The 23,542-nt window shown below is 38.9% G+C and overlaps 1 long non-coding RNA gene across 1 annotated transcript in view; it reads right to left on the bottom strand.

The window, feature by feature from the left end:
• The window catches only part of LOC128483311 (uncharacterized), a 62,231-nt gene extending 48,029 nt beyond the window's left edge, over nucleotides 1-14,202 (bottom strand). The window contains exon 1 of the long non-coding RNA XR_008351057.1: nucleotides 14,042-14,202. This is a non-coding gene — a long non-coding RNA (uncharacterized LOC128483311). The remainder of the gene's footprint in view (nucleotides 1-14,041) is intronic.
• Nucleotides 14,203-23,542: the final 9,340 nt, after the last annotated feature.

The raw sequence follows: 23,542 nt of genomic DNA, 5'->3' as shown, positions 1-23,542 counted from the left end.
TGCTTTCTTTTGAATTTTTTTTTAACTACAAAAAGGAAAGTCCCATGGAAAAATATTTTTTCCCCTTAAGCATAAAATACAGAGCTGTATACAGTAATATACATTAGCACAGACAAAACCGGTATTATCTAAGGTTGTTCCCATAAACTTCACCTGCAGACCTGGAGGCTGCCAATTATCAGTCATGTACTATTTTGCATGACTAGCACAAACACCACACAGAGCTGATTCTTTGTAGCAGTGCTAATGAAGTCCATCCTTCTAAAGACTTTCATTAGTTAAAGTGTCCCATTGGGTGAGTACGACCAAGCTATTCAATTGTATTTCACAAAGTTGTATAATAGATGCAATGCTCAATGGAGGTAACTGAACCCAGGTTGGGCAGCAGACAAACTCTGGAACAGGGCGGCCCAGGACCTCTAAGGCTGAGTTAGGTACCAAGGACGAGCAGACTAGAACAACAACTGTAGGCGACAGTGAAGCTGTGGGTCGCAGCCAAGTCATCAACAGAAGCAGACTGGGAAGCTATCAAGCCAAATCAGAAAAGAAATGGCGATGTTGTGGGACGTAACCAGGACAGCAATCAAAAGCACACTGGACAGGAACCAAGACACACTGGCAGGCAGGAGTCATGGTCACAAGAACAGGCCGAGTCAGGAACCAAGAAATGCTCACTAAAACTGCAAGAAGAATCCAGTAGCTACACTAAGGGGAAAGAGGAAGTGTAGACCCGAAGTTTAAAAAGAGGAATTCGCCAGAAAACAGAATCAACCTATGGTCAAGGAGTCCCCTTTAAGAATTGGTCATATAATTCATGTGCACATGTCTGCATGAGTGTTGCGCATGTAACCTGTTGCACAAGGAAGGCCTAGAATCGAGCCTACTTGCTTCACGGAGGGATATGGGAGATAGAGGAAGAAGTGGAGCATCGCAGTCAAGCACTGCAACTTTGGCTAAGATAGCAGAGCTAGAACACGAACTAAAGGCACATAAGCAGGTGCCTAACAAAATTATGTTTAACTAAAACTAGATCAATATATGTGAAAATCTATTTTTAATCTAATATTAGTAAAAAAAAAAAAAAAACATACATGATGGGCATTAACCTTTAAGAAATTCTCATCACATCTTTCCTTCGTTACAGTATTCACAAACTTGAAGTAATGGGAGTGTTCTTTTTTCTAAGGCTCATTGGCTGCTGTTCTGCTTGCTGTTCTTTCTTTTCTTTCTCCTTGCTTTACAGCACTTGCTTGTTCTTAGAGCACTGTCTATTCAGATAAGGATACACAGTCACCACCCCTGCTGGGACATGGGACTATGCTGGGTCCAGCTGTTGTGTAGCGTACTCTCCATCGCAGGAGTCAGATGATGCAGACAGACGCATCCCCTGTGTTGCTCCAGTAACCCAAGCTAAGTTTATGAACTTTTGTTGTCTTTGATGCAATAAACTATTTCTGTTTTTAAGAGCATGTTTTGGTGTTAATTTATTTTGGGACCTGAACTAGTTTACTGATGTAAGGTATTTTCCATCAGCTTACACTTGACTGCTCCTATTCTTCACTATGCCCTCAGATCTCCCATTGAAGTGCAGGTAGTTTCTGTGGTGTTTAACCCAATATAAAAATATAACACAAAGTTCGTCTACTTTAACAGATATTTAATAAGAGACAAAAACACAGTAACATACAATAAATGAGTGACAGCCCAACATACAACGCAACACTTTCCAAGACTAACCTGCAACCTAAAGGTCCAACATAACCCAGCACACCACCGGTAGCCCCATCCATGCAGGATGATGGGCAGAGAGAGACTGAACTAAGATTTTGCTTTCAACAGGCATATTGAATCACTGGAGTTGTGCCCTTGTTAACATACCAAAAGACATGTGATACAGGAAGAGTTCAACTGGCAAAAACATTGACAACAATACTTGTGTCACCACAGTTTCTCCTACCCCATCGGCTACATCAACAGGAGCTCTGCGCCTTAAGTAGAGCTTACTTTCCAACATGTGTAATTAATTAATCTCTACAGAAATGTGTAACTTTTTTTTTTTACCATGCCCGTTATGTTTTCTATTACTCTTAAATATAAAGTAAAACAATAATAATAATAATAATAATAATAATATCAAATGTTATTAAACACACACACAAAAGAAGAACGCAACTGATTATACACAAAATAAGTCTTACCATTTTAACATGGTTTCTTGCAGAATTCTCATTTACCGGATTTATGGATACCAAAAATGGTTAATTACCAACACACGCGAATACCACACAGACATTATTCAACATGTTTTTGCAAGGTGTTCAGGTTTTCTTGTAGAATCCCACATTTAAAAAAAAGGTAACTTATTTCTGCCTGGCTGCTTCCATGATGAATACATTCCTACAGCTTTAGTATCTATATCTAACAAGAAGCTGCAATATATATCACTAATAAAAATATCTGCTTTGTCCATAATTTCATAGCTAACTATGGATTTTTATTGTGTTTAAAATTCAAGAGGAAAAATATGAAGCCTATGTTCAACACAAATGAAAACTCACTTTTGCTAACAGGATGTATACTATATTTCACAACAGACCCTGTGAATGAAATGGGCTAAGGATCATGCAACACGTCTGAAGATACTTGCTATCTTTAGCCATCAACTTTGTCACTGTGTATTATCCTGCTTCTCTCTACATGTTTTACTGCTTGTCTGTCTTCCTGACATAGTTGAAACAAATGCAATCCCGCACTGCCTCTTTAGACCTGGTTTGATATTGAAGTCATGAGGCAGCAGTAAAGAAAACTACACTATTATATTGACTGCATCCTTCTTTTAGCACTAATAACTACTGGATATATAGTAGTCAATTCTACTAGCGCATATTTAATTCTAGGAAATGCATCCACCTTCAGGAAAACATGCTTTATATTTACCATCATAACTATGTTTTTCATATTCTTCTCTTTTGCAACCCATTATGTTGAAATAGTACAGTATTTTTTATTTGGGATTTAAAAAATATGGCATTGGGGGAAGTGTTGCGACAGTTTTGTGCAACGGTTGTATTGCTAGAGGTAGTAGTAGCAAGAAGAAGGAGGTGAATCTGCCACTTTACAGAACATACCTAACTTAAAGTATTGTGTACAGTTCTGGAGACCCTATCTGAAGAAAGGTATTGACATTTTGGAGAACGTTCATAGGACGGCTTCTAAAATGGTGAATGGTTTGCAGGAAAAAAAAATATTAGGAATGACTAAAGGATCTTAATATACGGTATATAGAATGGAGGACAGATGAGAGGGGGATGTGATATAAACTTTCAAATATATAAAGGGCTTTAACAAAGTACTATGGCAATACAGAATCCGACTGTGTTCCTGATGTGAAGTTGGATCTTCACTTAACTCTGAGAGAACAGGTCAGAACTTAACAAAGGAAAAAAGCATTAAAATATACAAAAAATTGACAGGGACATGGACAGAGTTGGTCGTTTCAGGGTTCATAACCTAAAGAATGAATGACCAATTCAAGCAGCCAAAGCTGGTGCCAAAGCTGGTGCCAAATGTCAATTGCAGAAGAAGTGATGCACTGCAGCACTGCTATTTACAAATTATATGTATATATCTAATGTGTATATATCTGTGTATACATATGCTATAGATATATATACACATACACATTACATATATACATATATGTAAATCACATAAAATATATACGAGACTAGAGTAAGGCTTTGCATTGTTCTTTCAAGATGCAACAAGAGGCTATTCAGGAACAACTGCTACCCAAACTTGGTTAAAACTTTTCTTTCTGTATTATTGGTAAAATGAAGTTCTTTTCTGCAGTAGGTTCATGCGACATCTCCGTTCATTTATAAACATTAAATCTCACTATTCAGTCAGAAATCGCTGCTGTAAATTTGTAGCTGCACAACCAAGCCATAAATCTCAGGTTCTCCTGTTCTCTTCTATTACTTTATCATCCATGGTTTATTATTACCACTATAGATTATATTACAGTTTCTCGTTTTACTATCAGAAGCTATAAAATGTTACTGTTACTTGTTGTTTCACACAGCATTCATAATCAACTTTGAAAACACAAACTATCCGAGAGAAACCATGTCATTGGCTTTTTTACTTTTTATCTCTTCAGCATTTTGCCTGCCCGAATAATCTCTCCTTGATTAGTTGGAAGCTTGATTAGTTGGAAGCTGTTGTACCAAGCTTTTGTTGCTTTTTATTATCGTATTATTTTTGTCCAAGTGTTTTTAACATAAGGTAGACAAGGGTTGTTGGTGCTCATAGTTGGCAATAAATTATAGTAATAGTGTTAAATTTCAACCATTTTATATTAAGTCAGAAAACTACTAAAGATTTGCAAATACAACCCAAGCAAATAAATTACTATTATCCTCATCGCTATGAATACATGTCGTTATGGCTGAAAACATTGGTTTTCATACCAACATAATATAACCCAAAAACAAATAAATCCGCAGCATTTCCAAATGAAACACAGCTTCCTAATGCGGCTAAGGGTCATTAATGACGGAAAATGGCATTCGCTCATTTCGCTTTTACAAAACCAATCGTGTTCCTTTGCTTATTGTAAAAGCTAAACAAAATGACACGTGTTTAGTAGTTTCAATGTCAAAGAAAAGATGAGCAATGTAGAATTACTTTGATAAATATACTTTAGCCCAATAGGTCAAAAACTAAAACTCTTTTTCTCTTGAATTACATTTGTGCCAAATGTGAGTCCCTGTGATATACTGGTTGGATCTAGTTGATGAATGGTTGCTGAACTTAAGCAACCTATTAATTCATGCAGCACAGCAGTCGATCCTTAACAAGCTATACCACACTAAACTCCTCTTTGCCAAAAATGCATCCAGGCCTTTTATTAATAGTGCCATCAAAGCTGCCAACATGACCTTTTTTGGCAATGAACTTCATATATTTACTTTTACTACCAACCAGTTCCTGTGCAGAATGTGAGTTTGCCTTAATTTCCTTAATCTCTGGTTAAAACTGTATCATCCATGCAATGATATGGATACATAGTTATTGACAGGGATATGTAGGCGCATATTGAAATTATATATTATTTTTAATACAGATTACCTATTAAAAAAAGGGACAGGGAAGCACAATGAGCTGAATACCTAACCAAAGGGTTGACCTATATTTTAATCCCCGACCCACCAGAGGGAGAACGGGGGAGGCATGCCAATTTTCAACTGTCACACAACTCTATAACACTATAATAGAACAACCACCAAAGAAAGGCAGCAGAGACTGTCAAACATTTTTGTTTTCTTGTTGTGCTTTTGTTGCCATTGTGGTAACTAAGATTGACTTTTGCTATATATGCTTATGTATTACTATTTGTACATTAAAGGTGTTTTGGGTGTGTAGCTTCTTACATTAGTATAAGTACGTGCTTTTATTAACCCGTGTCACTCACTTTTTGGTTTATGTTTAAATGTCATTATATATTCCTTTTTGGACTATATTTTAACCACAGTTATGGATAGGCTCTAATTTCCAATTTCCAAACAACTCAGGGGTTAACGAATTCCAAAGCTGCTGTTTCTTGGTACCTGTGTGCATAATGAAAACAGTGCTTCAATTGCATGTTTAGTTCTTGAATTTGAACACATTTATTGTAAAAGTTGTATTGTGTTTAGATTAACTACATATTAACGAGTGTACGTATGAAAAGACAGAAACACTAACTTCTGTTTTTATCGTATTATGGTATATAAGCAATGACAATGTGCTTTCCAAGATTATTGGTTCAGAATCTTGTTATCTAATTGTGTTTTTGTCTAAATCATCTTTGCCTGTGGGAATCATTTAATTTATAATTATAATTCATTTATGTTTTTATTTGGCATTAACATTCAACATCCATTCCTTTATCTGGATTGCTGTCTACAGCTTCCAGGTTGTCAATTCATATAAACAGTTGCAGATCTGGGTTAGCAAGATGTTGTATTAATACATTTGGGGATGTTTTAGTCTCTGTTTACTTGCCTATTTTTTTGTTTTTGTTTTAGATGAAGACAAGTTTTATTGGATAGGGCACTTTGTTGTTGTAAATCAGCGACAATCTCCCTTGGTTTCTCGTCATATGGAACCTTCAAGTTATAAGTTATGTCATTACGTATAAGGTTAGGGAGCTATTTATATGAAATACCAGACATTTGCTGGACGAGGCTAAAGCCTTGATTCCCTTGCATTGGGAAGGGTTACCCCACCCTCGTTTAGAGAATGGGTTCTGAGGGTAGAGAATGTGCGGGCTTTAGAAGAGTTGGTGGCCTGCTCTGATTGGCTGGGTGAGTGGCATAGACGGACCTGGTTCTACTGGTCCCAATACTTGCTGGACCCCTCTACTCAATTGCTACTGACCTAATTGGTCCTGGGGAACTGGGTAATGGAAATATGCCTCTTTTATGGTGCCGTTTTACTGCTTGCTAATGTGACACTGTGATTTACCCTGCTGCGTCAGGGACTCAATATATTCCTGTAACCATTGGCTGTCCTTCTTTTGTCTTCCTCTTCCCCATTTTCCCCATCATATTTGGTTTTTTTTTCCCTTTCAATTGGCATGTTGTGACACAAAACAATAAAACTTTGATTTACAAAAAAAAAAAAATACATTTAGTTTATTTGATTTAGATTTCTCTTTCCCTATATGTAGACAGTATTTTCAGGGTATATCTGTGGATTTTGTTCATTTATAGTGTCATTTTAGTAATTTTGATTAAAAGTTTTGTTTTATAGAGGTCACACATAGTTAGTCTTTAAGCATCTATATTTTTGGGTTATGTCCTGGTGTACCTCTTTTGACATAAGTTGATATTGTTTTGCCACTGGCGTATCTTGGTTGTTTATTATTATGCTCAAAAACACTGCCACAGCTGTTCCAACATACAATCAATTATACCAGCCACAATACTCTACAGTTCCATGCTGTATAAATGACTTCCAGTTAACACTAGGTTCATCTCGAGCTGGTACTTAGTGTCTTCCCACCAAAGATAGTCAAATGTTTAATTCTTGAAGGCTTATTTTATTTCAAAGTAACTTTTGATACGGAAAATATTTTTTTTCCCTTAATGTCAACAACTTAATTTTGGCTGAGGTTCCAATTTGGCATTTTTTTCTTCAGGTATAACACACATCTGTGTATAATACGCAGGTATAACTTTACATTCAATTTTATAGGTAAAAATTAAGTAATTGAGTATAGTACCCACCCATAACAACACAGGTTATTTCTACAATCTTAAATATGCAATTACTGAGACTCACATACACTGACACTTATACATGTACACACTCACATATGAATTCACTCCATGCCTCTCACACACACATCTATGTTTAGGCCTCATTCCCATCTTACCTAGCTTTGTAGGCTAAACAGGATGCTCATCCCTTGTGGTCCAGTGGCTGATGAAGGGTCTGTTCTTCTGCTCCCTCACAGTCCTCACACGCTGCCTTTATCTGAACGGCTCTAGGAAAAGCACTGAGCGGCTCTGGTAGAAGAACTAATACCTTTTATTTTTGCACTATTTTTGGAGTTCTGTGTTTATCATATATTATATTTATATAAGAAGGGAAATTTATATTTTATTAATTTATAGGGTCATTTAAGTAATGTTGAATAAAAGTTAAGTTTTAAAGAGATCCCACATATTCAGTCTTTAAGGATCTATCTTTTTGGTTAAGCCCTGGTGTACCTCTTTGACATAAGTTGATATTAATGTTTTGCCACTGGCATATCTTTGTTATTTATTATTATGCTCCAAAACACTGCCACAGCTATTCCAGCATATAATAAGTTATACTAGCCCCCATGCTCTACAGTTTCATACTGTGTAAATGATTTTGCTAATCTTTTATTCTTTGCTATTTATGTTTAACAAATGAAAGAATATAATTCCAATGTAAATGTCCACTTATCCATAAAGGAAGTCTAACTAAAGAACAGGTGGTCCTGATTAAAGGTTAGTGGTTGTCGGTATTACTGCACCAAGCACTTGCCAGTCTATATGAATCAATAAAAAAAGGCCCCCAGGAAAAAAATAAAATAGAAATACAGGTATTGGGACTCACTATTCTTGAACTGTCTGTGTGTCTACCAGTGGCCCTTGTACACATGGTATTCCAGGAATAAATCCCGGGGCAGCTGGCAAAATCAGGATGAAGAACAGGCAGACAGTGCAATAGTTAGGTATCCAATAAAATGGCTTTCGCAGAGGTCAATGTTGTAACCTAGGTTCTGTTCTATATGTTTATTCTTGTTGGTATCTGACAAGTTCTGGAGTCTCCACTACATTAAGATGCTATTCATGTATTGCTCTCAACAGAACTTTAACTAGAAAAGCCATCATGACCCTTCATAATGTGGCAAGAAAACATTTTACATCTCTTCACAAATCACAGTTTAGTAAATTCAATCCAGCATAAATGCATGGACACTAATTAGTGATTCCATTTAATAACAAGTGTTACTTGACATTTATATAAATAGCAGTGTGTTCTTTAAACATTACATACAAAAACACATAGACTTTGTATTATACCATTTTAAGAGATGCAGTGTAAATCAATATCAACATTTGTGCTCTATTGAAGGAATTTTCCACATGCTTGCTGTCATCAAACCTCATCTTCTAACTCAGACGTGGACAATAAGCAACTCTATATGCCTTTCAGCTATAACTCGCATACTGCTCAACTAGCCATTGGCACACTCAATTTTACATTATGCTGTAATTAAAAACAAGCTGCAAACACATCTATTTTATTTGGACCTTCTATGTTATAATAGAGATTCTGACGAAATAATTGGTGGATGCAGAGTAAAAAAACTTGGACACTGTAGCTTCATGAGCAATTCAGGAAATGACCATACATACATTAATCAGTGTTCTTCAAAATGAATATGCCATTTTATAGCCACAATCTGTGCCTATTGTAAAGATCATTAAATGACAATATCACATCAGGCAATATAACTGCATTCACACTGAAGCGTGATTTTTGTTGCCAAGCAATCTCAATTGACCCCAAACACATTCAGTAATCCTGACAGTCCAAGAGGACTTCCCCCAAAAAAGGTGGGTTTCAGAGAGCTTTTGAAGTTTGCACATATGGGAGAAAGTCTGAGAATACCAGAGAAGGAGTACAGGACATGTGAAATCCTGAATAGGAGAGTGGGGAGAGGAAATGAGAGTAGAAAAGAGACAAAAGTCATGAAAGGAACAAAGAGGGAGGTTAGGGGTATATTTGGATAAGAGGAGAGAAATGTAAGGGAGGGGATGCAGAGTTATAAACGGATCTGTAGGTCAGAAGTTTGAATTTGATTCTGGAGGGTAGTGGGAGCCATTCAAGCAGTTTGGCACAGTGAAGCGGCAGATGAAAAATGGTTGGAAAGGAAGATTAGTCTAGCCATAGTGTTGAGGATGGACGGAGATGTGAAAGGCAGGAGAGGGGAAGACCAGTTCATAGGGAGTTGCAATAATCCAGATAGGATATTCACAAGAGAGTGGGTTAATATTTTGGTTGTTTTTTTGTGTGAGCAATCAAATGTTTCTTTAGGATGGGAGAGATGACGGCAAGTTTAAATGAGGATGGGAATACAGCCAAGGAAAGAGAGAGATTTAAAGAGATTGGTTAGGGTTGGGGTGTGGATGCTGGATAGAGACCTCAGTAGGGGTGTCTGGGCTAAAGCAGTTAAGGCTGGTTTATGGCGAGGAAGCGGGTCAAGGTACCAAATGATTTACACCATGAGGATATTATCCCTGATAGTGTCTAATTTGTTTTAAAAGTAAGGGGCAAAGTATTCGGCATAGAAGTAAGAAGGTGAGGGAGGTTAAAGCAGGTGATAAGGAGTTCAGAGGTGGATCAGTTGCAATGATAATATTATACTAGGCATTGTTCAAACCTACCAGCCTTAAGTATGCAAAGGTATTTTCTAAAATACCTATAAATATATTTAGCCATGTAGCTGTGGTGATAATTATTAATATACCCAAGGTTGAATTACAACCTTTGTATTAAAAGGATGCATTAATTTTGATGTAAAAAAAAAGTATACACACAAAACATAACTTCAAAGCCAGCTGCAAAATGAATCCTTTAATAATGTCATAATGTTAGAAGCATTTGACAAATGAAAAATGATTTAATGATTTTCTGTTGCAAAAAAAAAGATTGCTGTGTTTGTTCAGAATCAAATTAAAAATGAATTGATTTACATTAAAAATATGAGCCAAAACATTGAAATATATTTTGAAGAATTATCTGTTAGTATATTCACATCACACAGAATGTTGTCTTCCATGAGCTGAGTGCATATAGTAAAGCCCTACAAAGACATAAGAATGTTTAAATGATTCAGATTGAACTCTTATTAAACAGTAACCTCTCGCTTTTATAGTATGGAAAACATGATTATTTCTTGCATACAATCTAATTTGTATTCTGTAAATATAAGGAGGTGCAACAAGTCCACAATCTCTAGCTATGGGTGATGTAGGCTACAGTGCAACATCAGTTGGAAACGAAAGTCTTGAGTAAAGGCTCATCTAAAATCTTTTTATGTTTAGTGTAGATGTTTCCACACATAAAGAAAGCACTTAATAGGGGCTATGGTGATGCTGCATAAGTATATGTTCAGTGTTATCTGATGAATAAATCACCTTGTAAATGAGGTTCCTCAGACAAACAAAGTTGGTGTCTTTACTAGAAATGGTAAATGTCTCCAGCTATAAATTTGAAATAATATGAATAGTAAATTGATTTGAAAAAATAATATTGTTAGATACTAGACTTGTGCATTTGGATATATACAAATTTTAATTTTAAGAAAATCTGCCAATTTCGTCAATTTATATAAAAGTCCAAATATGAGTAGGGACCCCTAACAAAACTCTCAAGAGTGCTCCGAATTTTAATTTGCATTTAGTTTTTTCACTCTCACTAACACTTACTACACCCTCTTATGCTTTCTCATACCCTTTCTTAATGTCTCACTACCTTCTCCGGTGACCGCTTCCTTGTCCTTGTCTACTTTACCGCATCTCTGCTTCTTCTCTTGCCTCTTCTTGTTCTTCTGTATTTTTTTTCATCTGCTTCTCCCCATGTCTTAATTCTTTGTCCGCTTCACTGTGAACCAGGCCTCCCAAAGCACTTCTGCAAAAGGGTAAAAGTACTCAGAGAGGGCAGAATAATGTAGAAAGATTTGCCTAGAAAGAAAGATGCAGAAACACTTTTCTTTCTCCATGAATCCATCCTAGTTATTCTGGCCTCTCAGAGTACTTCTGCAGAAGGGCAGAGCCACAGGGACCCAAATTAAATTTGTTGTCCGAAAACAAATGATTTAAAAACGCAACGAAAAATGTGCTATTAGATACTGGTTTTGACTAAATATCTAAATATCTCTGTGACCAATGTTGAGTCTAAATAACAGCTTCTATGTCTTCTTAAATAGCATTATTTCTTATACAAAGTATGCATCCATACAACACTAATTGATGACAGATGATCGTAAGAGCACGATGGGTGCTTCAAAGACAGAAGAAAGAAAGTAGAGGATAGGCAGGATGGAGGATAAAGGTAGAGGTGACCTTGCCCTCCAAACCATGAGTATTTATAGCCTTTTATAATATAACGTAGGGTGAAGAAAGCACCCGATGTGGCAAGGATATATCTCATGCTCTCATGTAGCTACTACATCATTCCAGATAGACCCTCTAGTAGTTCTGTCACGTCATTAAAACACATGTCCCTGACACTCAAGTTACACTCATGCCTAAGGCGAATATATATTTAAAAGAAAGAAAACTTATTATACTATTAAAATATCATAAAATAAACTTAAGGAGTGCTATACAAATTATAGAGCCCTTTCTAATGCTATGCACAATTTATCTGACTTATTTTAGCATTAGCGGCTATGAGGTGTTTACAGACTTATGTCTTTGCAACTTTTACCTTCAGGCTATCTACTGACTTCTAGGCAATAGACATAACTCTAGGACTCGAGCTGTTGGTACTCTAAGTGTTATATTGTGATATAAAAAATAATGTGCTTTATACTACAACAGAAATTGTATGTGTGATTTATTTTTAATTATTCAGTGTGGAACTTGACTACAATGTGTAATATTCTAAGAACATAGTGCCAAAATCAAGACGGTTTAACATGTGCTTTTCTGTTTTTACAGCTTGTATTCAAAACGTTCCACAACGCCCCACATCAACAAATGCAAAACCACTGTCTTCTAATAAATACATACTTTGCACAAGCCTAGAAGAATACAGAGACAGTGCGAATATTTTTAAAAATCCATATTATGAGGAATATGACTTACCTTTGGATACAGCAACGATTAAGCATTCATTGACATTTAAAAGGTTAACGTGCAAAAAACCCCCCAAAAAACGATTTTATGCTTGATATCTCTCGTTGAATGAATTTATATTAGATGAAATAACTTTACCCTTTTAGAGCCACAATAATGTACAACACAAGGTGTTGATCTTTCCCCTGGCCATCAGAGGTTAAACGAGGTAGGACGGAATGTAAGTGGGATTTGTCAGTTTATCAATTTAAATACAAAATACAAAAGGGGCAACTCATTTCAGAAAAAAATGAAAAAAAAAAATAAGAGAAAAACACAATAAGCACTTAGAACTATACCTAAATGGATATTTTTCGAACTGTGATACATCAACATCAGTGACATTTAAAATGATTCCAACCATTCATTGTTTGTACCAACAAATATCGCAGAAAATTCACAGCAGTTTGGATAAGTAACATGATTGAATGCATCCTTGAAAGTAATAAGTGAGCTCTATATTGTGTGCAGATCTGGATGGATGCATAATACACAATGCAAGTATGTAAATATATATATATATATATATATATATATATATATATATATATATATTTATATATATATACTAGCAAGCAAAACAAGAATCATGTCCTGTAGAGGTCATGTCTCCATTCACCAAATCAGAATCATTCTATTGTCAGGATAAAACAGAAAAAAAAAATAAAACGCTATAAATCAGAAACTTGCCTATGGACACTGTTTCCAAAATCATCAAAAACTGCAAAGCGCGTGGATATTTTAAGCCATAGAAAATGGTATTTGTAGCAAATCAAGCAGCCAGCCAACCCTTAAAACTGTGTGCATCACTACCTTCCAGGACACACAGGTCTTCCAGAACTGCAGCACAATGCAAGACTTTACAAACACAGAGGTCCATTCAGATGCAGCGGATGAATGTGTCCTCTTCTATGTATTTAACACATGAAGAATAAAAATAGGTTCAATCCGTACCCTTAATAGCACAACATGGAAAGATGGTCAACCCTCAGTAGCTACAAGGAACCTATAGATATCATAGGACATTTATGCAGATTTCATCATATGGCAGACAGAACTTTATGTAAGCCCCAAACCCAATCAAACAACACATAATAGCCAGATCTATTCAACTATGTGGATCTTCTCCATAACAGCATCTAGAAATGGTTCCAGGACTTCCAGCAGCCTGGATCTCAATGGGAAGTAAGATATCAGCCTACAGACATGTAGTCTTTCTCCTTGAAAACTCAGGGCAATGAAGCTTTGTAGCGATGGTTTGGGCACTAGACATGGCACTGACTTGGATGCATTGTCGACCAGCAGCTGCACTAATCCACCCCCCAAAACAGGTGGTGGGAGATCATTCATTTCAATGGCACCCAATGGATAGTAATACAGGATCGGTAAAGATCAGTGGTAACCCAGTCCCAAAGAAAATATAAATTATTGCCCTGGCACACACACCCTGCATGCAAAGCATATAAAGCACTGCAGATCTCAGATCTATTTGGGAAAGGATGTATCGGGGCTTGCATACCCCGATCAGACACAGATCTGGTTTAGCTCGTGCACTTGGCACAGAAAGCAGAAACACAAGATGAGGGGACTATATAAGAGGCATTGCTTACCCCTGGGGATGGTGATGTGCTTTTGGGATGATTGCAGAGAGATCCCTCTACGCGCACGGAGAGGTGCAGCTGGGCTGAGCGCTCCAGGAGCTCTGCGCTGCCTCCATCTCTCCCTCAGCCAGCAATGACAGGATGTAACCCGGTAAGAGCCGAGAGGATGGAACGCGGGACCGGGAGGAGGGCTGATGGGCGCGTCCACAGCGCCGATTCAGTCGCTTCGCGTGCACGCGGCTCGTCGCACGGCTCACCGTGGCATGCGCGCACCTGAGGGGTTTGCTTCGTAGCTGCTGTCCATTACCAGGCTTTTTACCCCCCCCCGCCCCCCCAAAAAGCAATACATGGCGCTAGAATAGGGGGTTGTCATGCCTACGTATTTATTCGAGCAGCTAACGTTGTTTTAGGAACGGCTGCTATTTGCAAATCAAATAAATAGGATACGTGCGTGTCATTAAAATATCATCGAGCGTCAGCTTCTGGCAGCTATCGCCGGTCTTGTGGCTTTCCCTGCATTTTGTGGCGTGGAAGGGGTTAATGGCTGTCAGGAATAGATGTGCTGTTTGTTTTGTCAGAAGAATTTGGCTCACTGCGGAAAGGGATAAGGATGCTGAAGTGGGTCATCATTTTCCTTGAGTGGACTTGTACAAATGCAAAGTGTAGCATAATACATTAGCCACGGCCATGCCAGCCAAATCCTCTTTTGGATATCCTGGTTAGCTAAATAAATTGTATATATTATATTCAACAACCCGAATTCTGCTGGGAAGTGGGGGGTGATTTAATTTGCGAAGCGGGAGCTTTAATGTTATGAAATGAAGAAAAGGTGACGGTGCTGTGTGCTGTGTAATGCTCACAGAGGACAAGAGGTTCCAATATTCTGGGGCTACACTCCCCTAAGAGATATATGAAGCCCCTATCTGGCAAAACCAAGGGAGGGAAGGGGGGTCTTCTAGGCTCCTCCGGGCTAGGGCCGACTTTACGTGTTCAGGCGCTCTGTGCGGACTACGTCTCTGGCGGCCCCCTTGACAAAAAAGAAAGGGAAAAAATCTTGTAACAAACAAATGGTTTTAATTAGAGATTATTTATGTGCAAGTGCACAGTGCAAGTGCAAGTACAATAATATACAAGTGCAAGTGCAAACAAGTACAATAATATATTAAAGTTTGTCTTCGTGGAAAAACTGGTAACAATAAAGGCCTCGGTCTCGTTGTCCTCCTGCGGGCCGGGTAGCTTCACAGCTGAGCATCGGGATATGATGTCATATTCCAGAGCTCATCATGAAGCGCCGCACCGCGACCAGGGCCTCGAGCTCCCACCACCGCAGTCCGGGCAGCAGTAGGGAGCAGAGGAGACAATGGGGGCCGAGCGGTTGCTAAAACTTTTTCATGTGTGACCACTCGGCCCCCTTTCTCTCCTCCTCTCCCTGCCGCCTCGGCGCGGCCCTGGCCTTGGTGATGGGACATTCGCATGGTGCCCCTCCTTCCATTGCGCCCTGTGCGGCCGCAAAGCCCACACGCCCCCAAGGCCGGCCCTGCCTCCGGCCACTGAAGTCTTCACAGGGAGCCAAACGGTCAGCCCACCTAAAACAATAGAGTCTTCCGGGTTCACAGTGCAGCGGGTGAGGTGGGTGAATACCTTCGCCCGTATTCCAAAACTTCTGGGAAATGTTAGGTTCTTCACCTTGTGGTCAAGAGTGTGGTGGAGCTCATTATGAAAAAAATCCTGCCTTTACAGCTGGGCACAATGGGCAGGCTAGATAAAACACATTTTTCTTATCAAATACAATATTTTTGTGTAAAAACTAAATCATGAGATGAGAGAGGCAGAGATAATCAAAAAAATATATATTCAGATTTGGCCTACTGTCCAGCAGGCAGCAGTTTTATAGCAATTTAACTAAGGATTAACGGGGCCATTTGAATATGTTACCTGACAAAGGATTAGTGGGGCCAATTGAACATGTTACCTGACAAAGTATTAGCGGGGTCACTTTAAAATGTTACCCGGCAAAGGATTAGTGGGGCCAATGCAACATGTTACCCGTTAAAGGATTAGTGGGGCCAATTTAACATGCTGTTTTATGACCAACATAAAGTAATGTGCTCACATAATCCCCATTACTACTATGTTAATTTCTCAGTCCTTCTACCAAATTGCTCCACTTTTTACCGCATGATTATTATAATGGTAGATCAGAGAGAGACGTGTGAATGAACAGCTTACAAACTGTTTTAAAGGTTGAATGAATGCTCCAGTATTCAGTTGCCATGGATATGTGAAAAAAGTTAAACTTAGCTAAAAGTGTTATCTTGTTTACGAAAAGAATGCATACTTGTTCTAGAGATTATAGGGTGGTTTGGAGGGGTACAGTCTCGGACAGTATCACCATTTACAAATATTTGTGTATTCACAAAAAGATCTATCCCTTTAAGCACTGATTTTTCCTACAACATGGCGAAAAGGAAAGAAGATAGATATCTGTAAATGTAATAACTATTACTACAATAACTGAACAGTATTAAAGGGACGCTCCAGCCATCATATGCACTTGAACCTCTTCACTACCGTGTTTTTTAGAACCCCAACAACCATACATTTTTGGCCATTTTTAACATATGTGGGTTTAATCAAGATTCCCCTTTTCTGTGTGTGATGTATCCACACAAATTATACATCCCTTTTCAGAGAAAATAGGGCTTTCATTTGAAACCATAGAAACATGCAAAAAATCATAGTCGTGAGTGCTAGGGCTGTGGAAAAAAACTATACTACCCACAAGCTCACCCATCTTTATCAGAAGATGAATGACCCTTTTTTTCCTTTCATTTGCATCTGTTCCATAATGCTTCCTTTCCTGAATGCCAACTCTAGAGATGATGTTAAATCTCTTTCTGTATAAATAATCAATATTATGGCTGTTTACATTGTAATCAGGGCCGGCCGAAGACTTAACGCCGCCTGGGGCGAAGTTTAAAACACCGCCCCCCCCGCCGGGGGGGGGCGGCATTTTAAACTTCGCCGACGCCATTATCTACCCCCGCCCCCCCCCGGTACTTACCTTTAAACAGTCCTGCGGCGAGTCTCCCTGCTCTGCCACGGTGCCGGCTTGTAATGCTGAGCGCCGGAAATTGACGTCACTCGCCGCAGAGGAGAGAGAGAGAGGGGCGCCGAGCGGGTAAGCGAAAACCACTCGGTGCCCCTCTCTCTCCTCCGCTTCAAAAAAAAAACCAAAAAAAAGCGCTTGGGGCGGCAAAGTGCCGCCTGGGGCAATTGCCCCAGTCTGCCCCATTATAGGGCCGGCCCTGATTGTAATATCTTTACAATTGCGTCTATTGTGTACCTTGCATGGCATTTTTAGATTTTTTTTTCTTTGTTTTAAGGTTTTTTTTCCTTTGTTTTGCATAGTACCTTATAGGGTAGTATCTTCAATACTTCTGACTTATGGCATTTGGGGGTAGTGAACGGGGCAGGGGTTATAATTTTTACATGTACTGCTAGGGTAATGAGACGTACAGGCTTTTTCTAGTATAATTATTGGCTGCATATTTCACAGAGGTTGGCAGGAAGCCAGCAGTCCAGGGAGTCCATGCTGTTAATAGATCTTCCTTATAATGGCAAGGAGATGTCCCTGCAGCTGCAAAAAAAAAGTAAGGACGTACGGGCACAGCTTTTTAGGACATAAAGATATCTCTGCCGTCAATGCACACACACATATTTGCAAAACATTTATTCTGATTTCTTTATATCCAACAACTTCTATGAAATATGCAACCAAGTCTATCTGATTTAGACATAACATTTTAACTATATAATATATTTTAAGTAATGACAGCGACTGAAATATGATATGGCCTGATTGAATGGTTGTTCATTTTTCAGGTTAACTAAAAAAAACATGCATGTTGTGATTCGCACCATGGTGCTCTGCACAGGCTAACTGCGTATCCTTCACTAAGGTTAAAAAATCATGCTGCATCTCCATACCAGCCACAATAGTTGCTGGGTGAAGTTAAGAGACATAGTGAGTTAGCGTTTGTTAGATTCAATCCATGGTCAGCCTTAGTTGTTCAGGTGCCCTTTGCAGGCCACCCCCTGTCATCACTACCACAGTCACACCTCTGTGTGCCACATGTGGTAACTTGTCTTGTCTTCGTGATCTCCATAAACAAAGCAAATAGGTTTAGGTGGCCGGTCTTAGAATCCTTCTGTCCCTCCAACAGTTCAAGACTCAAGCGCTTAAAGGAAGTGATGCATGAATACACTGCAAACAGGATGTGATGTCAAATAAAGGGTATATAATGAGAGAGAAGGAGGAGAGGAGAGAGAGAGAGTGAGTGAGTTACCGGCATAGAGCAAATGAATAATAGATAAACCCAGCCTTATAGATATATATATATATATACTACATGTCCTACATATTTTACATATGCTAGCAGACATCATTACGACTGGGTTAGAGCATCTCCAAGCTCTTGTGGGGGTGCTTCCGGTCTGCAGTGGTCAAAAGTGTTCCAAGGAAGGAAAAGCGGTGAACCGGTGATGGGATCATGGGCAGCCAAGACTCATTGATGCATGTAGGGGGCAGGCCTTTGTTATCAAATCCAACAGATGAGCTAATGTAGCTCAAATTGCTGGAAAAAGTTAATGCTGGTTCTGATAGAAAGGTTTGAGAACACACAATGCATCGCAGTCTGTTGCGTATGGAGCTGCATAGCTGCAGACCAGTCACGGTGCCCATGCTGACCCCTGTCCACTGCCGAAAGTGCCTACAATGGACACATGTGCATAAGAACTGGACCGGAAGTTCCTATAACAGAATCTATATGGCTCTTCCCCCCCCCCTCCATTCTGGGCAACACCGTGTTCTATTTTAATACTTTCTAGTTCTATATGGCTTATTTCCTATATATAAATACATATATTAGATGAGATATATATATATATATATATATATTACAGTCAAACATATACTGTAAGATAAGTATGACATAAGCCATGGTTTATGTCTTTCTTTTTCTTTCGTTTATGTATTTAAAAATATTTTCTCAATAAAGAGCTATTTAAAAAAAAGGACTGGACCACGGAGCAATGGAAGAAGGTGGCCTGGTCTGATGAATCATGTTTACTTTTACATCATGTGGATGGCCAGGTGGGTGGGCATCGCTTACCTGCAGAACCTGCACCAGGATGCACTATGGGAAGAAGGCAAGCTGGCGGAGGCAGTGTCATGGATTGGGCAATGTTCTGCTGGGAAACCTTGGGTCCTGTCATTCATGTTGATGTTACTTTGATACGCAACACCTACCTAAGCATTGTTGCAGACTATGTACATCCTTTCATGGACAAATATTTATGGAGTTGATACCACAATCTCTTGCAAACTCGGTCAACTCTTCCTCTAGTGAATAGACGTACATTCCCCATGCATTTGGATCTTTTTGAAGATCCATAACAAAATTATCGTTTGGTATGTATAATAAAAAAGCATGTATTTTTAACCATAGTCCTGCCCTGAGCTTTTGATAACCCTGCTATTATATGCAGTATACATGTTCACACATACATACAGACATACATACAGTATGAACTAGACAAATACTGTAAATGCTGCCAGGGCTACTAATAACAAGAACCTGTGGCTTTTATGAGTCTTGGGAGGTGTGGTCACAACAGCGAGTGCATGAGCAGTTTTTGCTAGAGAATGCTAACTATAATATATCACTAATAGTGATATGGTAATATATGTCCATACATGGGCTACTTTACTTAGTCATAACTATGAACATATTCAAATTAATGCACAATACAATAAGCAGGTCTTAAGGTTTATACTTCAGCACAATGTCATACTTCACACACACACACATAAGTACACATGCATTCTCACACAAGTACACATCCATGCTCACATACATTGGTTTCAACAACGTCACATGACCCCAATACACTCCTGTCTCCCCGTGCCAGCTTAAAATAGACAGAATTCGTAAACGCAATCTAAACTGTCATAGTTGGGATTAGCATCTGCCATCTGTATTAATAACATTGTCAATGTTCTTTTGTATATAAACAACTAAACCAACAAAGCAAGGGAATGGTATTGTTAAGTCATTGAATATTACTTACCAAATTGTTCCGGTCTGTAGTGGTTCAAGTGATATATTGCTAATATAGAAAATGTGACACTAAATTTAATAAACCAATAAAATTATATTTGAAAAAAAAGACAATGAATGTAAATGTTTTAATGGACACATATGTGCATGCATGAGTAAGTGGCCGAGCAGCAAAATCAAATCTCCCAGAAAGATCTTACACCAAAAAGTTAAACATAAAACTTATTGATATAAAACATAATTATATACCTCGGTTTTCACATTTGACTGCTGAAATATAAAAGGGATACTACAGCCAGCATATGCCCTTTAAAGTATATGATAGGTGTGTGGTCTGTTTATATTTTCATGTGGTCCATTTTCCAAATGTATAGGGAGATTCCACATAATCCCTAAATGTGTTTGCCTCTTTCCCCACTCACCAGGTAAATGCCCTGCAGGAGATGCATCTGGCCCGATGCATTTCCCTGTATGTTATGTACTTGCATTCATTCAGCTCTGTCGCTGACTCTGCTGAACACTGCTTACAGGGGTCTGTTTAGACCACAGTGCGCATGTGTAAAGTCTTCCCACTGATTTCCAAGGGAGCACTTTTCTGCCACTGATAGAAACATACTCCATGGATTTTATTAAATGTACTTTACTGCCACCAATTGGTAGCTTAAGCAGCCAATAAGTGTCAAGAAATTTTAAATCATGAAGGAGAAAAGAAGATTTTGCAGCATGGCTTTGACTGGTTGTTTCATTTTTTTTTGTTTTGGAAGAATGCATATTAAAGTACTCACACTTAATTTGCATTCTTCTTTTGTAGGGTTGTCATGGGCATTAGACTGTCCCTTTATGAGAAAGAATATGTTTAATTAAATAGGGGAATTGGAATACAGTTAGTTAAGATCCCAAATTTGATAAATAAAATAAAACTCACAACTTCCTTAATATTGAGGTTTCATTTTACCAAAGATTATATTTCTTGCTGTGTGCAGGCGATAAGTATCTTTTCCCAAGTCATTTCACATAGTTTCATAATTTATTATACATTTTGTTATAAAAGAACATCTCATAGTTTCACTGCTATGATCTTACAATATTAATAGCTCAAGGCACAGAAAATATTTGAACAATATTTTTTTTATCTTTGTAGTACCAATTACCGTATTTTCCGGATTATAAGGCGCACCGGATTATAAGGCGCACTTTCTATGAGCGCCTTATAAGCAATCTTGTTTCATATATAAGGCGCACTGGATTATAAGGCGCAGCACATTACCGTTAAATAAACCATTGCTCAGACTGCAAGTCAAAATTTATTACACTTTTTAACAATAACTTGCAACTGGTTCAGCTGTAATTGCAAATCAAAACGTTTACTGTACTTTTTCAGTTCATTCCTCCACCAGAAATCCATCAAATCCGTCATCTTCAGTGTCGGAGTTGAACAGTTGGGCGAGTTCGGCATCAAGCATGGGGTCCTCCTCTTTATTATCCGAGTCGGTCTCGTTGCTGCTGCTAGGCTCTTCAGTGGTGATTCCAGCCTTCCTGAAAGCTCGGATGACACTGGAGACTGATACATTCTTCCAGGCATCCACGATCCACTGGCACATAGTGGCATAACTCGCACGGCGTTGCCTCCCTGTGTTGGTGAATGTGTGGTCACCTTCTGTCATCCAATGCTCCCATGCAGCTCGCAATTTAACTTTAAATGACCTGTTGATGCTGATATCTAGCGGCTGGAGCTCTTTGGTTAATCCACCAGGGATGACAGCAAGCTCCGAATTAGTTTTCTTCACTTGGGCTTTGACAGTATCGGTCACGTGGGCGCGCATCGAGTCACAGACCAATAGGGATGGGGATTTGTGAAAAAAGCCACCCGGTCTCTTGACGTAGACCTCCTTCAGCCACTCACTCATCTTCTCCTCATCCATCCAGCCCTTTGGGTTAGCCTTAATGATGACACCAGCAGGAAAATTTTCTTTAGGCAAAGTCTTCCTCTTGAAAATTACCATGGGTGGTAGTTTCTGGCCATTAGCCTGACAAGCGAGAACTACAGTGAAAGATGACTTCTCATTTCCTGTGGTACGTATAGATATCGTACTGGTCCCTGTTTTCTCAACAGTACGGTTTACGGGGATATCGAAAGTGAGGGGAACCTCATCCATGTTAATAATGTGTTCTGGCTGGATATTCTTTTCATTTATCTTGGTTATGCAGTAGGTGCGGAAAATGGCCAGCTTCTCTTCATAATCCTTTGGTAATTGCTGGCACACAGTAGTTCTGGTGCGAATGGAGAGATGACGCCTTTTCATGAAACGAAAGCACCATGAAGGACCTCCTCGAAAGTCCTTGATCTCCATGTCACGTGCTAAAGCAGTGGCTTTGAGTCGAATAGAGACAGTGGAGACGCTTCTACCTGCGTTTCTCTGTTCCATAACCCACTGTTCTATTTTGTCCTCCAACTGTGGCCACCTTGCTTTGTTTCCTCGGAAACTCAGTTTGGTCTTCTTTGCTTGGCGGAGGGCATCTTCTTGTTTTCTCCACTTACGCACCATGGATTCATTAATGTTGAATTCTTTTGCAGCTGCCCTATTTCCATGCTCTACTGCATAACTTATAGCTTTAAGCTTTAAACCTGCATCATAAGCATGTCTCTTAACAGGAGGCATTTTTTGGGGTAGTGGGTATAGTTAACGCTAAAGCACAGATATATTGCAAGGATCCTGCGCACAGAGCTGTAAGTATCACTCAGTGTGGCTCCTGACTACGGTGGCCGTAATGCTCAATCCATTTATGGATACTGTAAAAACCCAAGTGAAGAATAAATTCATAGGCGCACGGGGGGGAGGAGCATGGTGTGTGCTGTGGTATGCCGCCGCCGACCCCTGCCGCCCACGATAGAGGTAAAGGATCCTGTATGAACCCCTCTCTTTACTGTCGGGTTCATATATAAGGCGCACCGGATTATAAGGCGCACTTTCTATTTCTGAGAAATTCTCAGCATTTTATGTGCGCCTTATAGTCCGGAAAATACGGTATATATATTTTTAATATAGCCACTTCTCATATTTTTATGTCTTTATCTGTTCTATTGGTGCACCACTTTTAGGTTTAGGTTATTTTAGCAAGTCCTATGTAATATTCAACATCGCTGTATTGCTCAATATATATGTACAGTATCTCACAAAAGTGAGGACACCCCTCACATTTTTGTAAACATTTTATTATATCTTTTCATGTGACAGCTCTGAAGAAATGACACTCTGCTACAATGTAAAGTAGTGAGTGTACAGCCTGTATAACAGTGTACATTTGCTGTCCCCTCAAAATAACTCAACACACAGCCATTAATGTCTAAACCTTGGCAACAAAAGTGAGTACACCCCTAAGTGGAAAT

This window comes from Spea bombifrons, chromosome 3 (genome assembly GCF_027358695.1).
Source record: "Spea bombifrons isolate aSpeBom1 chromosome 3, aSpeBom1.2.pri, whole genome shotgun sequence".
Lineage (NCBI taxonomy): Eukaryota > Metazoa > Chordata > Amphibia > Anura > Pelobatidae > Spea > Spea bombifrons.
This window is presented reverse-complemented; position numbering and strand designations above follow the sequence as displayed.